Below are 22839 nucleotides of genomic sequence, written 5' to 3' on the forward strand. Positions count from 1 at the left end.
ATCGAAGTGTCACCTGCTGAAACCGAAGGTCCAGTACCTAGGGCACGTGGTAAGTGCGGAAGGAGTAGCCCCCGACCCTGACAAGGTCACGGCAATCAAGAGCTGGCCAAGCCCCTCGAACATCAAAGAGGTGAGACAGTTCCTCGGGTTGGTAGGCTACTACCGAAGGTTCATCCCCGGGTTTACTAAGATGGCAGCTCCTATGCAGGACCTCCTGATCGGACAGTCTAAGTCCAGAAGTCAAAAGCCACCCTTCAAGTGGGATAAACCGGAAGAGGAGTCCTTCCGCCAGCTAAAGATGGCCCTCACAGGGGACGAGATCCTGGTCTACCCTGATTATGGCCAGCCTTTCATTCTCCACACAGACGCCAGTAATGTGGGACTGGGAGCCGTACTGTCCCAAAACCAACAGGGCAGAGAAAGGGTGATCGCGTACGCCAGACGGAAACTGAGACCCACCGAGAGGAACCCGGAGAATTACAGCTCCTTCAAGCTAGAATTCTTGGCGGTGGTGTAGGCCGTGACGGAACGCTTCAAGCATTACCTGGCCTCCGCAAAGTTCACCGTGTACACGGACAACAACCCGTTGACACACCTGGACAATCGAGACTGGGTGCCCTGGAACAGCAGTGGATGGCCCGTCTCTCCAACTATGACTTCGTGATCAAGTACCGGGCAGGCAAAACCAATGCCAATGCTGACGCCCTATCGAGAATGCCTCACTTACCTGAAGGTGACGAAGACCCAGAAGAGCTGGAGGAGGTAGAACTCCCCGTGTTTCACCGGTATGGAGCCGCTCAATACTCCCACCACGTGAAGGAGGAGGATCTAACAACCGTGATGATCAATCCCCTACCTCACCACAGCTGGGCCGAGACCCAAGATAGTGACCCTGCCATCCGCCTAGTGAAAGATCTGCTGACCCAGGAAGACGCCCGCATGGATCCGGATGCTCCAGAGGAAGCCAAGCAGCTATGGAAAGAGAAGAGCAAGCTGTTCCTCTACGAAGGCAAGCTGTGCAGAAGGATTGTCAACCACCGGACGCACAAGCTGACCTGGCAAGTCGTGGTTCCAAGGCGGGATGCAGCTATGGTCCTGGGGGCTTACCATGACAGAGCGGGGCACTTCGGTTGGAAGAAACTGGAGTTCCTGCTAAGAGGACAGTTCTTTTGGGTCGGCATGAGAGGGGCTGTAGAGAAGTGGTGCAGAGACTGTGGCCCTTGTCAACTAAGAAGGAAGGACCGTGCCAGCCAGAAGACACCCTTGAGGCCCATCGTCACCACGCAGCCTCTTGAGCTAGTAGCTCTGGACCACGTCAAATTGGCTCCAAGCCGGTCAGGATATATCTACGCCGTGACAATCGTGGACCACTATTCCCATTTTCTAGTGGTGGTCCCGGTGAAAGACTTGACAGCCCAAACGGCGGCCAGAGCCTTCCAGCAATACTTCTGCCGTCCACACGGGTATCCGGAACAGGTCCTGACGGACCAGGGTTCAGCGTTCGAAGCTGAAATCTTCCAAGAATTCTGCAACCTCTATGGCTGTAAGAAGATTCGGATAACGCCTTACCACCCACAAACCAACGGGATGTGTGAGAAAATGAACAATATAGTCATTGATCTCCTAAAGACGTTGCCCCTGGAGGAACGCAGCCTGTGGCCAGAAAAACTGCCGGATCTGATAGACTTATACAATCATATCCCGGTGAATGCAACAAACTGCACCCCGGCTTACCTGATGCGAGCCAGACCAGGTAAGCTGCCCGTAGACCTGGAGATGGGAGTCCTAACACCTGAGGACACCTCCCCGGATGCGGACTGGGATACGGAAAGGCAACTGCAGTACAAGAAGGTACAGGAAAGTGTGGAGAAGAGCCTGGCCCAGGTGAGAGAGAGGCAAGAAAAACTCTTCAACCAACACACCTCTGCTGGTCCCCTAGAACCTGGTGAGCAGGTCCTGAAGCGAAAGAGAAGGCTTCACAAGTTGGACGACCAGTGGGAAAGGGAACCCTTTACACAGTACTGCAGTCTGGTCACGACAACCCGAAGGTGTGCGTGATCACCAAGGACGGAGGAGAAACCACTAGTACGGTCTCTAGAGACCACCTAAAAAGGTGCCCCGAGCAACTCCGTAGTGCAGAAGAGGATCAAAGTGACCTTGAACCCGCAGAGGACAAGGAAGAAATGATCAGCACCGTTCTCGGAGAGTTCCCTCAGTCCTGGACTCGGATAAACGATGCCATAGTGGTACCCGTCCTGCATTTCCTGCAACCGGCACAGCAACAACCAACACCAGAGCCGGAAGGTGAAGAGGAGCAAGCAGCTCCAGAGGCAGAAGAGCCTGAACCAGCAGCCCAGGAGAGTCAACCCTCTGCTGACAGCGAGCCTGCCATGCCTGCGGTAAGCCAAAGGACCCGCAGACAGCTGCCTGCCCTACCTGTAAGTCCAGCTGGTAGCTGTACCCCTAACGCTAGTGGGGAAAGCCTGATCGGTCCACCACCAGACAGTGGATTAAGGAGGTCAACCAGGAGCACAAAGGGGCAGATACCCGCTCACTGGAAAATATAGGGTGCACTAAGATTGTAAATAACCCTGTTGCAAAGTTACATGCATCTTTGGTAATTTTGTGTTTCAGTTTCTTGCAGCTACCGTAGGGACTTACAGGTTATGGACTTTTTATAACCGGGACCTTGTATGGACTGCGTTCGGAGCCTAACCCAGAAATGAACTAAGACTGTAAAGGACTTGGGGTAGGACAGACCCCCACCTGGTTAAGGCTCCCCGTTGTGTTGGTGATATGGACACCCGGTCACAGACCACACTGTGACTTTAAGAACTCAATCTGTGCGTCGTCTGTCTGTTAATGTTATATGGTCATGCATATAATCGTTGTGTATTCTTTAGTCCCGGAGTACTAAATTTTACTAGGGGGGAATATGTCACCCTGGCCTGGATGCCACAAAATGTAATAAAGCTGTGTCTGAGAGCAAGGGGGAGGTTCTCTAGTCAGGGGAATATTAGCATGCAGTACCTCCTGTCTCAGGCCAGTAGGGGGAGCAGGCTGCCCCTAAAAAAGCTGGTGCTGGGGGCAGGGTTAGGGAGAACTGGATGGCCTGTCTCAGCACTGAGACTTGTCCCGGAGCAGAGCAGGGACAGAAAGTTGTATTGCACCTAAGAGGAAGTGTGGCAGGAGGAGAGCCACAAGCCAGAGACAAGAGGCGAAGTGAGCCTGTCTTGGCAGATAGAGGACTTAATTTACCAGACTTTGGTGTCTGAGGCTGGGAGGATTCCACATCCCACAGCAGATAACCAGCCCGCAGGGGACTGTATATTCCTTGGCCTAAGAAGCCTGGAGGCTCTGCCACAACAGAAGGGACCAGTAAAGCCGTACCAGGCCGGGAGCAGAAAGGAACCCACGTCGCAGGCCATACAGGCGAGAGTACACGGAAAGCTCGGAAACGTGGGCTGTTACCCTATAAGGAGGAGATAGCCAGAAAGAGCGCAGAGAGCACGGTAGGCCTACACCCTCACCCTGACCAGGGCCAATTTCCCCATTGCTCTCAGACATCCAGGTCCCCTCCTGTTTATGGGTCAGTTTACCTGTTTTAGTAAAGACCCTGGACTGCAACCTGTTGTCTGTGTGCTCATTCGCGCCTCCAGCACTACCGGTACTGGGACTCTCACCACCATCACTCCCACCATCCATTATACTGCCCTGGGGCCGCACTCTTCCCGTGGGGAGTCACACTACCCTAGCTGCACACCTCATTAGCCCCAGCGGTCTGCATGCAGCGGCGGTTCCTAATAACCGCAATCCACGGGTGGCGTAGTCGGACATAATCATCAGCACATAACGGACTACCACTGGCCTGACCACCCTGAGCCACAGAACCGGGTTGCCACTACTACTCCCATCGTTCCCCTACTGCCCGGATCCGAGTGCCCCACGGCCCAGGGGGCGAGTCACATCAAACATATTTTTTCTGTTGTTCAAGTTTTTCCAAATCCTTACATACCATATGTACAAAGATGTCTATTGATGAGACTTCACCCTGAACTGGGGGCATAGTTTTGCTTTTATTTTTCAGACTAGTAAATTACCCTAACCCCTGATCATTGGGGTTAATTTCTGAAAAAGTGAGTGAGGAGTAAAAATGTTTTTGTTTTCTCTTGTAAAGTGCTTATGCCATCTGAGTCTCCTTGCTAAAAGGTGGATATCTTTTACACATTTAAATAAATTAAAATCTGAGGTTGGGACAAATAAAAGACATTTTTTAGGACTCTAATTTCATCCTTGGACAACTGTCTGGATGAGAAATGTACCGATTTCGTAGTGGGTAAGGTTGCTCCAAAAACACTTCTTTTCCCCGGGAAAATTTTTCTACTATTAAATATATTCCGTCCAATCCCCCTATTATCTCTTTGTCTTCTTCTTGGGGATTTTGTACAGGTCTCGATATCCGAAACTTCAGTATCGGTTGAGGATATATCCGTCTCAACATTTCTAGAATTAAGTTTATTTTAGGGTATAGGTAGGCCCTGTCCTCACGAAAGTCTTGGAGGTCCCTAATATAATTCTCGCTCTTCCTTTCTTTCAGATGGAACTGGAATCTTTCCAGTGTATTTTGTAAGCTAGCTTTTTTTGGTGGCAAAATCAGGCTCCAAAGAGAAATTTTTTGTGATAATAATTTGTTCCTCAAGTTTTTCGGTCAGGTCATGCAGAGCTTTGCTGGACTATCTATGGATGCAATACACAATATGGACATCTTATGGTCTGACCATAAAAGAAAAGAGGCCAAAACATCAAAAATAGATGAAGTATAAACCATACAGAAGCTAAAAGATTCTTGGGATTTTACGAAAAGTTTTTTTTCTAATTTTGTATTAAGTCACTTTCGGCTTCACAAATTTACAACATTCTTTTTATTATTTTTGCCTCCCTACAGTCCATTTACTATATTTTACTAAAAAGCTTTATATGTATTTGTAAGCTTTATGAGTTGTACATTTTTATTAAGCAATTGAAAAGTGATCACATCTTCAAGTCCGCTAATGAGACAGAGAAAAAAACGTAAAAAATTGTAAGGAATTTTCAAACATAAAAATTTCAAAGATAAAAAACCCCTCTCTATTCTCATTCAATAAGTAAAAAAATAAAATAAGAATACTAGGTTTCATCGCCCCTGTAGCAATCTGAATGATTAAAATATAACATTATTGTATTATAAAATAAAACATTATGTTTTTCTCTGTCGCCCACAAAAAAAAGCTATTGCTTGTCCCACAAATAAGACAGAAAATGACGACACCAATTTTTTTTTCCCAAAAATGCTCATAAAAGCTATATAAATATCAGTATTATCCTGCTGATCCACAAAGTAACATTTATATCTAATTTTGATACAGGGAAAAAAAATAGCTCGGCTTTTCATCACCTGTCTCATCTATTGCATTATTTCTGTGCCCTATTGTGTATAAATATGTGACTCTTCAGATTTTGGGTTATATAGCCTGATGAAGAGGCCTGAGTAGCCTCGAAAGCTTGCAACCTGTTACCATCTTTTCAGTTAGCCATTAAAAGGTATCAACCACTGAGGACTCTTAAATCTTAATATTTTTCTATCTAATTTTGCAAACCACGATTGTCTTAAAAATAAAAACTCAACAAATAAAACTACGGAATTTTTGTTAATTTCCATTCTGCCCCATAACTAATTTATTTTAAGATTTCAATTCATTAAATTAAATGGCGCTATCAAATTAGTCCCATGAAAAATAAAGCCCCAAAACAATTATTTCAAAAGAAAAATGAAATGTAATGGCTCTTGGAAAGCAGGAATGAAAAGCAAAAACAACAAAAAATTAAAACTTAAATATTACATTTAATGTGAATGCATTGAGTCTTCTGTATTTTTTTTGGAGGCTCCACATTCTAGAAAATATGGGGTCTCTAAATGATAACATTCCTCTTTCACATCTATATATGCTCGACAGTAGTGTATGCCCAGGGGTTGATTATTTGGGAGAACCCATTTTTTGATTAACATCTCTAATAAAAATGTCATTAATAGAAACTTTTCTGTATTTAATTATGAAAAAACTAATTTTGGAGAAATTAAAGTAGCATTTTTCATAATGCAAAAAAATGAAATTAATGATATTTCTTAAAGAAATTCTCTAAAAACACTAGTAATAATTGTACGAGATGCGTCCAAAACGCTGAGAACTTGAAGCATCAAAATTTTTTGGATACTTTCTAGACCATATAAATATTTTGACTGATCATTATCTGAATTTCTAAGAACTCCTGTCAACAAAATATTCCGATATGAAGAGACAATTTCCATGACTGAGCTTCTCCTCCCGTTGTGAATAGAAAACAGCTTGTAGAACTAAAAGCCAAAACTGGTTGTATTGTGCAATAAATGTGATTGTGGATTAAAATATTGGAATATTTGTTGGTCCCGATATGTTTCATTAAACCATGGAGCGACACCATGGATAAATGAAGGTCTGTGTTGTTTGATTGTTTTCCGATATGAACTAAGAAACTTGTTGGATGGTTTTGTTGGTCGGTGGACAACAGTGGCTTTAGACTTCAGAACTTCAGGCTCCCAGTGGAGTTGAGTCCAATATATGTGTTAGACTCACCAGGTGAGGTGGATCCTCAAAGCCCAAAGTCTGGGTGGGCACATGGCCACTGGTGTCAGTGCAGCAGATGGGTGAGGCATGCAGGACATGGATAGCTGAAGAACTGGAGGTAGATGGTAGACAGGAGACATCCTGGAGACCACAGACAGGCAGTTGAGATGCTAGAAACCGCAGGCAGGCAGGAGACATCCAGGAGACCATGGACAGGCATCGGAGATGCTAGAAACTGCAGGCAGGCAGATGTCCAGGAGGCCACAGATAAGCAGCTAGGATGCTGGAAACTGCAGGCAAGCAAGAGATGTCAAGGAGAACACAGACAGGCAGCTGGGATGCTGGAAAATGCAGGCATGCAGGAGATGTCCAGGAGACCATTGACAGGCTGCTGGGTAGGTTAAGATACTTAGAGAAACTCGGAGTCTTAGAAGAGCCTAAGTATTAATACCAAGACACAGGTGTGTTTCTTAATGAGCCTTATATAAGCCTGGCCAGATAATCACATAGGATCACGCCAGGCCATCTGCAAAGCCCATTATAGTAAAGTACATTGAAATGGTTATAGTTTGTTTCATATACGGTGGTATTGCTACTAAAGCTGTATCTAAACTAGCAGTATCCATCTAGTAAATGTGTTACCGGCAGGTCTACCATATACTACGCCTCCTAAAACTACCACTTTATCCTACACTGTAATTTTTCCTTTTACTATGATTCTTTTGGATGGCAATGAAGATCTTATTACCACTGGAGACTATTTAGAAGCGTGGACACTGCTCGTGAAATTTAGGGTTAAGAATATGTGACCACTAAACTCCAATCCAACCCAAAACCAAAAGAAAGCAAGCTGATCCATTCCCTGAATTGTAATGCCCCTTTGACATATGTACAGCGCATAAGTTAGGTATAAAGGTAGAAATTGCACCTTGGTGTCTTAGTCTTAATGGCCCCTTTGCCACATAAGAAAATACTAGCATTATAATACCACATTGAAGGTGGGTTGGCTGTGCTGAAAATTTCAATTTGGGGCTTAGAAGAGCCAAGTTCTAAATACATAAATACAGTGGCATGTAAAAGTTTGGGCACCTTGGTCAAAATTGCTGTCATTGTGAACAGTGAAGCAAGTTGAAGATGAAATGATCTCTAAAAGACCTAAAGTTGAAGATGACACATTTCCTTTGTATTTTAGGCAAAAAAATTATATATACAGTACAGACCAAAAGTTTGGACACACCTTCTCATTTAAAGATTTTTCAGAATTTTCATGACTATGAAAATTGTACATTCACACTGAAGGCATCAAAACTATTAATTAACACATGTGGAATTATATACTTAACAAAAAATTGTGAAACAACTGAAAATATGTATTTTATTCTAGGTTCCTTTTGCTTTGATGACTGCTTTGCACACTCGTGGCATTCTCTTGATGAGCTTCAAGAGGTAGTCACCAGAAATGGTCTTCCAAGAATCTTGAAGGAGTTCCCAGAGATGCTTAGCACTTGTTGGCCCTTTTGCCTTCACTCTGCGGTCCAGCTCACCCCAAACCATCTCGATTGGGTTCAGGCCTGGTGACTGTGGAGGCCAGGTCATCTGGCGTAGCACCCCATCACTCTCCTTCTTGGTCAACTAGCCCTTACACATCCTGGAGGTGTGTTTGGGGTCATTGTCCTGTTGAAAAATAAATGATGGTCCAACTAAACGCAAACTGGATGGAATAGCATGCCGCTGCAAGATGCTCTGGTGGCCATGCTGGTTCAGTATGCCTTCAATTTTGAATAAATCCCCAACAGTGTCACCAGCAAAGCACCCCCACACCATCACACATCCTCCTCCATGCTTCACGGTGGGAACCAGGCATGTAGAGTCCATCCGTTCACCTTTTCTGCGTCGCACAAAGACACAGTGGTTGGAACCAAAGATCTCAAATTTGGACTCATCAGACCAAAGCACAGATTTCCACTGGTCTAATGTCCATTGCTTGTGTTCTTTAGCCCAAACAAGTTTCTTCTGCTTGTTGCCTGTCCTTAGCAGTGGTTTCCTAGTAGCTATTTTACCATGAAGGCCTGCTGCACAAAGTCTCCTCTTAACAGTTGTTGTAGAGATGTGTCTGCTGCTAGAACTCTGTGTGGCATTGACCTGGTCTCTAATCTGAGCTGCTGTTAACCTGCGATTTCTGAGGCTGGTGACTCGGATAAACTTATCCTCAGAAGCAGAGGTGACTCTTGGTCTTCCTTTCCTGGGGCGGTCCTCATGTGAGCCAGTTTCTTTGTAGCACTTGATGGTTTTTGCAACTGCACTTGGGGATACTTTCAAAATTTGCTCAATTTTTCGGACTGACTGATCTTCATTTCTTAAAGAAATGATGGCCACTTGTTTTTCTTTACTTAGCTGCTTTTTTCTTGCCATAATACAAATTCTAACAGTAGGACTATCAGCTGTGTATCCACCTGACTTCTGAAAAACACAACTGATGGTCCCAACCCCATTTATAAGGCAAGAAATCCCACTTATTAAACCTGACAGGGCACACCTGTGAAGTGAAAAACATTTCTGGTGACTACCTCTTGAAACTAATCACGAGAATGCCAAGAGTGTGCAAAGCAGACATCAAAGCAAAAGGTGGCTACTTTGAAGAACCTAGAATATAAGACATATTTTCAGTTGTTTCACACTTTTTTTGTTAAGTATATAATTCCACATGTGTTAATTCATAGTTTTGATGCCTTCAGTGTGAATGTACAATTTTCAAAGTCATGAAAATACAGAAAAATCTTTAAATGAGAAGGTGTGTCCAAACTTTTGGTCTGTACTGTATATATATATATATATATATATATATATATATTTTGTTTGTTTGTTTTCATCTTTTACATTTTGAAAATTTCAAAATGGAAAGTGGGCCGATGCAAAGGTTTGGACACCCTGCATGGTTAGTACCTAGTAGCGCCCTCTTTTGAAAGTATCACAGCTTGTAAACAATTTTTGTAGCCAATTCTTCAATTCTTGTTTGAGGGATTTTCATCCATTCTTCCATGGAAAATTCTTCCAGTTCTGTGAGATTCCTGAGTTATCTTGCATATACTGTTATTTTGAGGTCTATCAGGATCTGGAGAATATATGGCTATCTCCCACGTTGCCGATTATTGAGATGTCAATTCAAAGAAATTTATTAACTTGCGGTTTTTATTCAACGTGTTTCAAAGTGACAGGCACTTTTTCTTCAGGAAACAACCATATCATTATACATTTGTAGAAGCCATCCTCTTTTCAACTTCAGCTTTTTTACAGATGGTGTTATGTTTGCATCAAGAATTTGTTGAAATTTCATTGAATCCATTCTTCCCCCTACCCAGAAAATGTTCCCTGTGCCATTGGATGCAACACAACCCCAAAGCATGATTGATCCACCCCCATGCTTAATGGTTGGTGAGATGTTCTTTTCCTGAAATTCTGTGACCTTTTTTCTCCACACATACCTTTGATCATTGTGGCCAAAGTGTTCTATCTTAACCTCATCGGTCCACAGGACTTGTTTCCATAATCTATCGGCCTGTTTAAATGTTCTTTTGAATATATCTGAAGCTAAATTTTATGGTGAGGACGCAGGAGAGGTTTTCTTCTGATGAATCTTCCATGAAGGTGATATTTGTATAGGTGTCTCTGAACAGTAGAACAATGTACCACAATTCCAGAGTCTTCTAAATCTTTCTGAAGGTCTTTTGCAGTTAAGCGGGGGTTCTGATTTGCCTTTCTAGCAATCCTATGAGCAGCTCTCACTGAAATTTTGCTTGGTCTTCCAGACCTTATCTTGACTTCCACTGTTCCTGGTAACTGCTATTTCTTAATTACACTTCAAACTAAGGAAAGGGCAACTTAAAAACGCTTTGTTATCTTCTTATTACCTTCTCCTACTTTGTGGGCCTCCAACATTTTCATTTTCAGAGTGCTGGCAGCTGTGTAGAAGAACATATGGCTGCTGTCTTTTGGCACAACATTAGAGAAGACTGGGTTTTAGAAAGCTGGGAAATTTGTATCACCTGGCCTTTCCTAACAATGATAGTGAACAAGCCATAACCCTAGCAGGCTAATTAAGGTCTGAAACCTTGGTCAAAGTTATCTGAGCACACAAATTTCCAAGGGTGCCCAAACTTTTGCATCTCCCCATTTTCTTTTTTGTAAGTTTTAAAATGAAAAAAATTACAATATTTTTTTTATGTGCCTAAAATACAAAGGAAATGTGTCATCTTTAACGTTAGCCCTTTTAGAGATCATTTTATCTTCAACTTCACTATAGCAGTAATTTTGACCAGGGGTGCCCAAACTTTTACATGACAGTGTATTAAAGGGCCCCATAACCAACGTTTTATGTTATGCCACAAAATACAGATGGGTCTGGTGTTCATTTTTCCAAACCTAACCTTTTTATTATCTTTTGAGCTAATCATCCAACTTCTTGCTGGCCAGTAATGTTGCTCCTCAGGTGCAAGGACTCCTATACAGGTTTTCATGATTAGTAGCAAAGGGGATCTCAATAACATTTCTGAAAGGACCCCATCTTGGCTGCATTGTCTGCTCATATGGTACATACCTCCTAAAAAATGTTACTTTGCTTACCACTCATGAATGGCCCTGTGTGTTATGGATGCACAGTGACAATGACGTGTAGCAATAGACTGTATTATCAGATGAGACTGTGTCACATAAAGCTTTTATCGTGCCCAGAAGTCTCCTCACACAATCTTCCAATTTGATGTCCTTTCAGTAGCATTGTTTTTTTCATGTAATTTTCCACCAGTTTTGTTAATGAAAAGTGTTAATTTGGAAGCAAATGACTTATCGAAAATTGCTTCGGCTAGTACTGCAGGGCTTCTGAGGGAACAATGGCGATTTCTCGGAAGGAGAGGGTTGAAAAAAATTATATTTAATTATGGCTTTCTATCCTGTTCTCCACGACGCTAAGCGGCCAATTGATACCACGTCACTTATGTGAAGAAGATGTCTCTTGTTCAGAGGAAAAACAAGATGGCAGACAATGTATCCTACGTCCTTGAAAGATCATTATAGCCGGAGGTCATTATCTGAGCTTAACTTATAATTGTCTCTTTGCGTGTATTATGGATGTTCATTCTATAAACATGGCAGACGGGGATATGCGAGGAGGAAATACTGAAGGATACAGAACGATCTATACACTTTCGTAAAGTATATGGTATTTTCAGCAGCTGACAACCAATATGGCCACTGTTTCACCCCTGACTGTCCCACAGATTGGAACATAAAAGGAGCAGTGTTTATGATAGTTTGCTTAAGAAAAAAAGTTGGTTTATAATTCCTCTAGAAGTATTATATAAGATGTACAGGGTCAGGAATGCACGAGCAGAATAGTGAGTGCAGCTCTGGAGTATAATACCGGATATAACTAAGGATTAGAGATGAGCGAACATTTCAGGGTTTGGTTCGGATCGGCGAACATCTACAGTACAGACCAAAAGTTTGGACACACCTTCTCATTTAAAGATTTTTCTGTATTTTCATGACTATGAAAATTGTACATTCACATTGAAGGCATCAAAACTATGAATTAGCACATGTGGAATTATATACTTAACAAAAAAGTGTGAAACAACTGAAAATATGTCTTATATTCTAGGTTCTTCAAAGTAGCCACCTTTTGCTTTGATGACTGCTTTGCACACTCTTGGCATTCTCTTGATGAGCTTCAAGAGGTAGTCACCGGAAATGGTTTTCACTTCACAGGTGTGCCCTGTCAGGTTTAATAAGTGGGGTTTCTTGCCTTATAAATGGGGTTGGGACCATCAGTTGTGTTGTGCAGAAGACTGGTGGATACACAGCTGATAGTCCTACTGAATAGACTGTTAGAATTTGTATTATGGCAAGAAAAAAGCAGCTAAGTAAAGAAAAACGAGTGGCCATCATTACTTTAAGAAATGAAGGTCAGTCAGTCTGAAAAATTGGGCAAACTTTGAAAGTGTCCCCAAGTGCAGTTGCAAAAACCATCAAGCGCTACAAAGAAACTGGCTCACATGAGGACCGCCCCAGGAAAGGAAGACCAAGAGTCACCTCTGCTTCTGAGGATAAGTTTATCCGAGTCACCAGCCTCAGAAATCGCAGGTTAACAGCAGCTCAGATTAGAGACCAGGTCAACGCCACACAGAGTTCTAGCAGCAGACACATCTCTACAATAACTGTTAAGAGGAGACTTTGTGCAGCTGGCCTTCATGGTAAAATAGCTGCTAGGAAACCACTGCTAAGGACAGGTGACTCGCCCAGGGGAATGGGGATGACTCGGTACCCGGGCCTTTAGCCTGGCCTTGTAGGGATGTCGCGGTGGTCGGCTCCCGGGCCCGTACCCTGGGGTCGCTCCTTTAAAAGGGTTGGTGATTCGTTAAGTTTATAAAAGAGTTCGTGACGCCACCTGTGGCTTCTGGTGAGGATCACCAGCGCTGCGCTGTCCACTGAGGCCGATGATAAGGCAGCTAGATGATATAGCTCCCCACAGGTTGAGCTAGGCCTCAGGGCAGTGTATGGCGGGGGTATGCAGGACAGGCGAGACCCAGCCGGGTCAGAGCAAGAACAGGGACAGACACGATAGTCACTTTAGTACCTTTTACTGATGGAAATTCAGGCACGTCCCGGAGCACTGTAGGGTGAAGGGTGCATGTCAGGATCCTCCCCAATGAGCGGGCTTTGGGCCTCCTGCTTCTTGCCTCTGCGTAGTAAGTTTCTGACCTGCCTGGAGTTAGGCCTAACTTTATCTCTGTCCTGCGCTGGTTGACCTTGTGGTAGGGCCTTTTCTTGGAGTGCACGCACCCGACTTATGGGGCCTATGTGTCTCCTGGCTCTGTTACGTATCAGCACTTTAGCGATCCTGGGAAATGTAGTTCTCCAGGGATTCCGGTTATGTCTTACTAGGTCATAGAGATCCCGGTAAACTTCGGACCCGGTGTCCGGTAATTGCTTTGGGGTGAGCCAATTAAGCTCCTCTGCCCCCTATGTACTAACTCTCCTCTTGCCTTCGGCCTACGCGGGCCCTCACTAGGCTACTCTCACTAACGGCAGCTTGCCGTGCTTCACCGATCTTATGGCGCCGGCACACCTAAAGCTCACTTCTTTGAGCTACACTGAGTCTAGAACGTGCTCCACTGCAGACCGACCTCTCCCAGGCTTTTGCACGGCAGGAAGTCTCTCAACAGGTTTGCTTTCTGTCAACTCCAGTCTAGACTAACTTGTTTCTGCGTCTCACTCTGCAGGCACTGAACTGCCTGGCTCCACCTTCCCTATTTATCTATCCCTAAAGGGCTCCATCTGCTGGTCTGAGGTGGAAGGTGGAAATGTGTGAATGGTTATGGGGGCATCTTGTAGAGGAATCCATCAATACACCCTTCTAGGATCTGTGATACCAAGCGCAGCTGGGCGTCACACAGGCAACAAGCAGAAGAGACTTGTTTGGGCTAAAGAACACAAGGAATGAACATTAGACCAGTGGAAATCTGTGCTTTGGTCTGATGAGCTCAAATTTGAGATCTTTGGTTCCAACCACCGTGTCTTTGTGCGACGCAGAAAAGGTGAACGGATGGACTCTACATGCCTGGTTCACACCGTGAAGCATGGAGGAGGAGGTGTGATGGTGTGGGGGTGCTTTGCTGGTGACACTGTTGGGGATTTATTCAAAATTGAAGGCATACTGAACCAGCATGGCTACCACAGCATCTTGCAGCGGCATGCTATTCCATCCGGTTTGCTTTTAGTTGGACCATCATTTATTTTTCAACAGGACAATGACCCCAAACACACCTCCAGGCTGTGTAAGGGCTATTTGACCAAGAAGGAGAGTGATGGGGTGCTACGCCAGATGACCTGGCCTCCATAGTCACCAGACCTGAACCCAATCGAGATGGTTTGGGGTGAGCTTGACCGCAGAGTGAAGGCAAAAGGGCCAACAAGTGCTAAGCATCTCTGGAAACTCCTTCAAGATTGCTGGAAGACCATTTCCGGTGACTACCTCTTGAAGCTAATCAAGAGAATGCCAAGAGTGTGCAAAGCAGTCATCAAAGCAAAAGGTGGCTACTTTGAAGAACCTAGAATATAAGACATATTTTCAGATGTTTCACACTTTTTTGTTAAGTATATAATTCCACATGTTTTAATTCATAGTTTTGATGCCTTCAGTGTGAATGTACAATTTTCAAAGTCATGAAAATACAGAAAAATCTTTAAATGAGAAGGTGTGTTCAAACTTTTGGTCTGTACTGTATGTTTGCTGAACAGTTCATGGAACATATCTGAACCACATTGAGTTTACTGGGAGGCAAAACCAAATGCACAGACAACACTTTCAGGAGGAGGCCAAAAGCAGCCTAAATTAGGGGTAAACACCAGGAAAAGCGGCATCAATTGACCCAGAGTACAAATAGTATAATTGCGCAGCATGGATGCATGGGACAGAGCCTGGGACATGGCTTAGACCAGCATTTCTAGCTTAAACATTGACCAGTAGCAGGTGGATGAGTGACAGGTGTAGGCCTGGTGCTCTGAGAGCTCTGCCAAATTCAGGCAACACAGATGAAGGAGACCCAACTTGGAGCCCAAACATTTCCAAAAATTTAGGGGCAGACACCTCAGTAAATATTTTATAATGGCAGAGCAGCTGCCAGGCATGGGCCATGCATGAGGTATCAGGGTGTGGACCAGCCTTTACAGCTTTGAATTTAACTTCAAATTAAGACGAAGTGGGTGAGGGATCGGTGTAGGCCTGCTGTGCTGGGAGCCCTGATACCACATGCAACAGCTCAAGCTGCTTTTCTGCTCAGCCACACTCAGGCGGCACAAATATCAGTTTCATAGACTACTATTGGTAGAAAAATTTAACAATAGTAACACGGGTAGTTGACTGAAAAAAAGTGCAGGCCTGCTGGTCTGGGAGCCCTACTGCTACAGGCAACACAGATGCAGGAGACCCAACTTGGAGTGTTCACATTTCAAAAAATTAGAGGCAGACACCACTAAAGTGGCGTCAATTTCCCTAGAGTAGAAATAGTATAATGGGGCTCTGACACTCATTCCACTACAAGCAACCCACCAGATGGAAACCCAACTTGGAGTCTCCACATTTCAAAAATTTTTTAGTAACATCAGAAAAAAAAACCTACACTATCGCCTAGTCTGCCCAGTCTGCGACTGTGGTGCAAAAGTCATTGGAGATCCATCACTTGTTCATCTTGATGAAAATTAGGCGGTCTACACTTTCAGGGGACAGCCGGCTGCGCTTATCCATCAGGACACCACCAGCAGCGCTGAAGACACGTTCTGAGAGAGCCGGCCGGGCATGACAAAACCTGCAAGGTGTGACAGGCGACCTCAGGCCACTCATCCATTTTTGAAGACCAAAATGCAAAAGGGTCCAAACTCCCCCTGATGGCATTGATATTGAACTCGAAATACTCCTCCACCATCCTCTCCAGTCATCACTACGTGCCAAACTTGTACTCTGAGACATAATAATAATAATAATTTTTATTTATATAGCGCCAACATATTCCGCAGCACTTTACAATTAAGCGGGGACATGTACAGACAATGAATTCAATACAATTTAAGACAGTTTAAACTTTTACATTAGGAGTGAGGTCCCTGCTCGCAAGCTTACCATCTACAAGGAAATGGGGGGGACACAATAGGTGGAAAGTGCTTGTTATTTCAGGTCTGGCAATTATAATAAATAGGGATTTTAATATAAAGTTGCATGATCCGGTCATCAGCCAGTATGGTTAAGTGCAATACTCAAGTACTGAGTGCCGTTATCGTGTGCATGGAGGGTGTGGAGACAGATGAATAGTAGGGAGCAGATTCTGAATAATATTTAGAAGAAGGGAACAGAGGAAAGTTAGTTTACTGAGTTGAAGTGGTAGGCTTGTTTAACCTTTTTACCCCCGAGGGTGGTTTGCACGTTAATGACCAGGCCAATTTTTAAAATTCTGACCACTGTCACTTTATGAGGAAATAACTCTGGAACGCTTCAACGGATCCCCCTGATTCTGAGATTGTTTTTTCGTGACATATTGTACTTCATGACAGTAGTAAAATTTCTTCTATATCACTTGTGTTTATTTGTGAAAAAATCGGAACTTTGGCGAAAATTTTGAAAATTTTGCAATTTTCAAAATTTTAATTTTATGCCCTTAAATTAGAGAGATATGTCACCCCAAAAAGTTAATAAATAACATTTCCCACATGTCTACTTTAAATCAGCACAATTTTGGAACCAAAATTTTTTTTTAATAGGGAGCTATAAGGGTTAAAAGTTGACCGGCGATTTCTCATTTTTACAACAAAATTTACAAAAACATTTTTTTAGAGACCACATCACATTTGAAGTCACTTTGAGGGGTCTTTATGACGACAGAAAATACACAAAAGTGACACCATTCTAAAAACTGCACCCCTCAAGGTGCTCAAAACCACATTCAAGAACTTTATTAACTCTTCAGGTGCTTCACAGGAATTTTTGGAATGTGGAAGAATGTTTTCACAAAAATTATACTTTAGACCCAATTTTTTTTATTTTTGCAGGGTTAACAGTAAAAAAAATGGACTCCAAAATTTGTTGTGCAATTTCCCCTGAGCACGCAGATATCCCATATGTGAGGAAAAAACACTGTTTAGGCGCACGGCAGGATTCGGAAGGGAAGGAGCGCCATTTGACTTTTTGAATGTAAAATTTGCTTGAATAATTAGCGGACGCCATGTTGCGTTTGGAGAACCCCAGATGTGCCTAAACAGTGGAAACCCCCAACAAGTGACACCATCTTGGAAACTAGACCCCTCCAGGATTTTATCAAGGGGTATAGTGAACATTTTGAACCCAGAGGTACAACACAGAATTTGATAACATTAGGTCATCATATTGAATAAGTTGTTATTAGACTTGAGTGCAAGTGCTCGCTACTTGAGTTTGCATCGGGTACTCGGGTATGCAAACCTCCTAGCACAACCTTAACCCTAGCACAACCCTAACCCTAAAGTTTATTTTTTACGCCGTTCCTCGTGCGGTATAAGTGATTAGACGTCTTTATTCTTCGGGTCGGTGCAATTACAGCGATGCCAGATTCATATCGGGTTTTTATGATTGACAGCTGTCACACACTAAAAAAACCCTTTTTTTTTGCAAAGACTAGTTTTTGCATTGCCATATTTTGAGAGCTATAATTTTTCCATATTTCGGCCGACAGAGTCATGTGACGGCTTGTTTTTTGCAGGACAAGTTGACGTTTTTATTTGTACCATTTTTCAGGCACGTGACATTTTTTGATCGCTTTCTATTCTGATTTTTGGGAGGCAGAATAAGCAAAAACCAACAATTCAGGAATTGTTTTGTTTGTTTGTTTTATGCCGTTCTGCTTGTGGTAAAATTGATAAGGCAGCTTTATTCTTCGGGTCAGTTTGTTTACAGCGGTACCACATTTATATATATTTTTTTATATTTTGGCGCTTTTACACAATAAAAACTATTTTATAGAAAAAATAATTGTTTATTCTGAGAGCTATAACTTTTTTATTTTTCGGCCGTTGGAGCTGTATGGTGGCATGTTTTTTGCGGGACAAGATCACGTTGTCAGCGGTACCATTTTTATTTACATTTGTCTTTTTGATAGCGTTTTATTCCATTTTTTGTTTGGCGGTATGATGATAAAACATGGTTTTATGTTTCGTTTTTTATTTATTTTGTTTACCGTGTTCACTAAAGGGGTTAACGAGAGGGACAGTTTTATAGATCAGATTGTTTCAGAAACGGTGATACCAAATATGTGTACTTTTATTGTTTTTTTTTCATAAGATCATTTATTTATGGGTACAATATATATATATATATTTTTTTTTCATTATTTTTAAAAAAAATTTTCACTTTCTAACATTTTTATTACTTTTACACTTTGTCCCACTATGGGTCTTTCACTTTTTGCAGCCTAATCGACTGTATAGCATAGGGATGCAGCACCATCCCTGTGCTATGCAGCCTGTCAGCGCTGCACAGGGAGAAGTTACTTTGGTCGCGCACTGCGCATGACCAAAGCAACTTTCTGCCTCCTGGTGACCCGGATGTTGTCATGATGACATCGGGTCACCATGGCAACATCCGGGACCAGACTCAGATGTCGCGGAATGCCCGCAGAGAAGGTAAGTATCGCGCTTACCTCCTCTTGCCACCGGAATGCTGCGATCGATTTCGGGAGTTTAAGGTTTCAAAAAGTCGTTTTGGATTGTTGGATAGTGAAGTGATGAGGGTGGTGAAGTAGGATTGTTTGGCCAGATGAAGGGCAGAGTTATAGGTTTTGAGCATGAATTTATAGTGAATGAAATCCTCTACTAAAAGAGATTTTTTCCACTGACGCTCAGCACACCTTGAGCAACGCTGAAGAAAACGTGTTTGCATTGTGTGCCAGGGCTGCCGTTGTCTGTGTCGGGTCTTTCTGCGTGTAGAAGGAGCTGCTTCATCTAGGGCGCTCTTCAGTGTATTAATGTAGTGTGACAATGCTAAGTCTGGACAGGAGAGGGAGGAGATGGGGGCTAAAGATGTGTGGAGATTGTCCATAAGCTGCTGGATATTAATGGTACGTGTATTCCTATAAGTGTGGTAAGTGGTGGTGTCCCAGGTGAGGGGACAGGTCTGGATAGAGAATGAAAGAAGGTTGTGGTCCGAGAGCGGGAGAGGAGAGTTAGTAAAGTCATGCAGCGAGCAGAGATGGGAGAAGATCAGGTCCAGAGTATTCCTATCTTCATGAGTAGGAGAGTTAGTAAGCTGTGAGAGGCTGAATGAGGAGGTTAGAGAAAGTAGATGAGAGGCAGATTGGGAGAGGGGATCATCGATGGGGATGTTAAAGTCTCCCATGATGAGGGTGGGGATGTCACAGGATAGAAAGTGAGGAAGCCAGGTGGCAAAGTGATCCTGGAACTGGTGGGAGGAGCCTGGAGGGCGATACACAACCACCACTCGCAGGGAGAAGAGTTTGAAGAGTCTGACAGTGAGGACTTCAAAGGAAGGAAACATAAGTGAGGGAACACATAAAAAAGCTTCCCTTGGCTGGAGTCCACAGTTTGGGACCTGGTCCTTTGTCTGCCTTTATTCACACACTGAGGTCAATTTTGTCACATTGTAAGGTTTTAAATATTAGACAGAGTAAGACTTTCCAGAACGGGTTCACCTTGTCATGGTGGGATAGCTTATATGCTATTTTTAATCAAAAACAGTGTTACTAAGAACCCTATTTTATTTAAATGCACTTTTGCTTTTTATTTTTCATTTACAACAGAGTTTATTTTCATTTTGCTTCTTGTAGTTTTTTTCTGATTTATGGCCATTGTGAAACATTCATTTATGTGCTGCATGTATACCAACTTAGACCAAGCTCAAATTTTGTGTTTTTTCTGTTCTGCTGGTGCACGGTCTGGTCTAAAAAATGTGTGAAACGACTCACAGAAATTGTTTCTGCCACTTACACTGCTGCTGCTGCTAATGTTTTTGCTTTGAGAATTGACGTTCCCAGGTTTAGAAGTCTACAACTGTGATGCACACTGTGTGCCTCACTGCTGTCTTGGGGAAAACCATTCTTAAGATTGTTAACAAGTGTGTTTCGATACTCCAGCATGCACGTCTCCCTTTCCAGGGGAGGAAGCATCTGGCAAAATTTACTCTTGAACCGTGGATCTAACAGAGTGGCAACCCAGTAGTCAGCACTATTTCTAATCCTAACATCATGTTGTAGATAGTGCAACAAGAAGACGCTCGTGTGTCGAACACTTCCAGGAAGTCTAAGTCCATGGTGTGTTGTGGCGGGGTAACACTCAAGCTTGCTTCCTCTGTCCCCTCCAGCCAACCACGGACAACAGAGAGGGTATCACTATCCTCTCTATCTCCTGACTGCGTGCCGATCAACTCTTCTTCCGCATCCTCCTTTATTTGTTCCTCGGCTCCTGCACCTTCACTAACAGTTTCTCTGGTACCATGAGCCCCCCTCAATCACTGTAATCCACCCTCCCATGGCACCCGCCTGTGCGACGACAGTCTGGAACTTAGAGATATTGTTATCCGTTCCGCATCCTCCTCTGCTTCCTCCTCTTCCTCTGGGACCACCACCTCCTCCCGCAGACTATTCAAAGTGTGCTCCAGCATGTAGATGATCGGAATTGTGATACTGATGATGGCATTGTCAGCGCTAACCATCTTAGTAGCCATTTCAAAACTGTGCAGACGGGTGCATAGGTCCTTCATCTGCGCACCCTGTCCATACTGCATTGGCCAAGGCTATGCAAAATGAGACACTACATCAGGGCTCGTTGCTGCTGCCACAGTCGCTGCAACATGAGCAGAGTTGAATTTCACCAAATCGACACATCGCATATCAACCGGTTAACCGGTAGGCAGAAAAACCTCTGTAGTGATGCAAGTCGATGACCCACGGGGTACGAGTGGCGGAAGTGAGCACACAGCAACCATGTTTTCTGCAACAGCGCATCCAGGTCGGCATGTTGGTGGAGAAATTGCTGTACCACCAAGTTGAGGAGCCATGCAAGGCACATGTGTGAGGTTCCCCGGCGTAGGGCCGCCACCAGGTTCGCACCGTTATCGCACATGGCCTTCCCTGACTCCAGGTTCAGTGCAGACAGCCATTGCCCAAACTCGGCCTGGATAGCTGTCCACAACGCTTGAGCTGTGTGACTGCGATCTCCAAGGCATATTATTTAAACACTGCCTGATTGCAATGAGCAAGATGGGGGGATTCTCTATGCACAGTTAAAACACGTGTCTCATTAAGGCAGAGGTTGAGTGCGCGGATGGAGGCCCTAGAGGAGGTGGAGGAGGCAGAGGCACTGGAGGAAATGTTCGTTACAGAGTTTTGTCCCGCAAGCCTTGAGGATTCCAAGACTTGTGGAGCAGCCCCTTCCCCGCCGGCCCCCACAGCCACTAGAGTCACCCAGTGCCCAGTCAGCGAGATGCAGTGGGAGATGTTCTGGATTAAGAAAGATGTGGTGTGCTCGGTGAAACAAAAACAGCAGGCATGTCCACTTCCCTAACAACTGATGGGCTCCCACTCATCCCAACTGTAGTGGTGAACAAGTGGAGGTTTTGCAACCAAAGACCTGTGTAAGAACACTTGCCACAGTGATGGAAAAGTAAGAAGCAGCTGATGCGGTTGATGGGGTGGCTGGTGGTTGGAGAGGCCCACTAATCCACATTTTAGCGCAGTGAGATTCCGAGAGTAACGCATGTTGATCGCGCATGTGCCGGTTCATGCATGTAGTAGTCAAGTTACTGCAATTTTTGCTTTTACTGAGTGGTTTTTACAAAGTTGGCAAATAATGTGAGTTGGGTCATCATTTGTGGTCTCAAAAAAGGCCCAGGCTAGGCAACTCTTGCTGCCCCTGCAAATTGCGGACCCGCGACTGCCGCTGACCACAGCCACAGTTGTGGCTGAGAATGCAATGCTTGTCATGGTTGCATCACTCCCTGTCTGTGTGGTAGTCCACAACGTAACCTCCTCGTCTTCCTCCTCCACATCCTCTGCTGAGCTACTCAGCTGCATGCCTCTGGATTCACACCGAGTGAGATCTACAACCTCCACGTCATCCTCTCTGTTATTCCATTTCTCACCCTGAGACTCACCTTCTCAGGGCGAGGAGAGTCTTTATATGGAGAGGGACATGTGACTTCGGCAGCCAATAACACAAGCCCTTGTGTCTGGACATTGTGGATGGTTTCTGGGCCCTGATTGGCTGCCGGAATCTCCACACATTAAGTTAAGAAAAAAAAATTAAGAATAACAGTCCGCCGCTTCTCTGACCTCTCCCCACCCCATCTCCTCATCAAACACTTCCCCCCACTCATCATACAGCACCACCAGCCTAGCCAAAGTGCTAACAAAAGCAGTAGTGAAAACTCGATCATTTACCGAACTTTGGACGAATTTTGCCAATTTTTTTGAGGAAAATGCTCGGGAGTCCAAACACGAATCCGAATGTGCAATGTTCATGTCGACTTTGAGATTGGCGAACGTTTTCGGAACAAGTTTGCTCATCTCTACTCATCAGTACAGGATAAGTAATGTAATGTATGTACACAGTGACTGCACTAGCAGAATAGTGAGTGCAGCTCTGGAGAATAATACAGGATGTAACA

Source organism: Phyllobates terribilis, unplaced genomic scaffold (genome assembly GCF_046119375.1).
Source record: "Phyllobates terribilis strain yellow unplaced genomic scaffold, ASM4611937v1 Scaffold_1__5_contigs__length_1240528914, whole genome shotgun sequence".
Lineage (NCBI taxonomy): Eukaryota > Metazoa > Chordata > Amphibia > Anura > Dendrobatidae > Phyllobates > Phyllobates terribilis.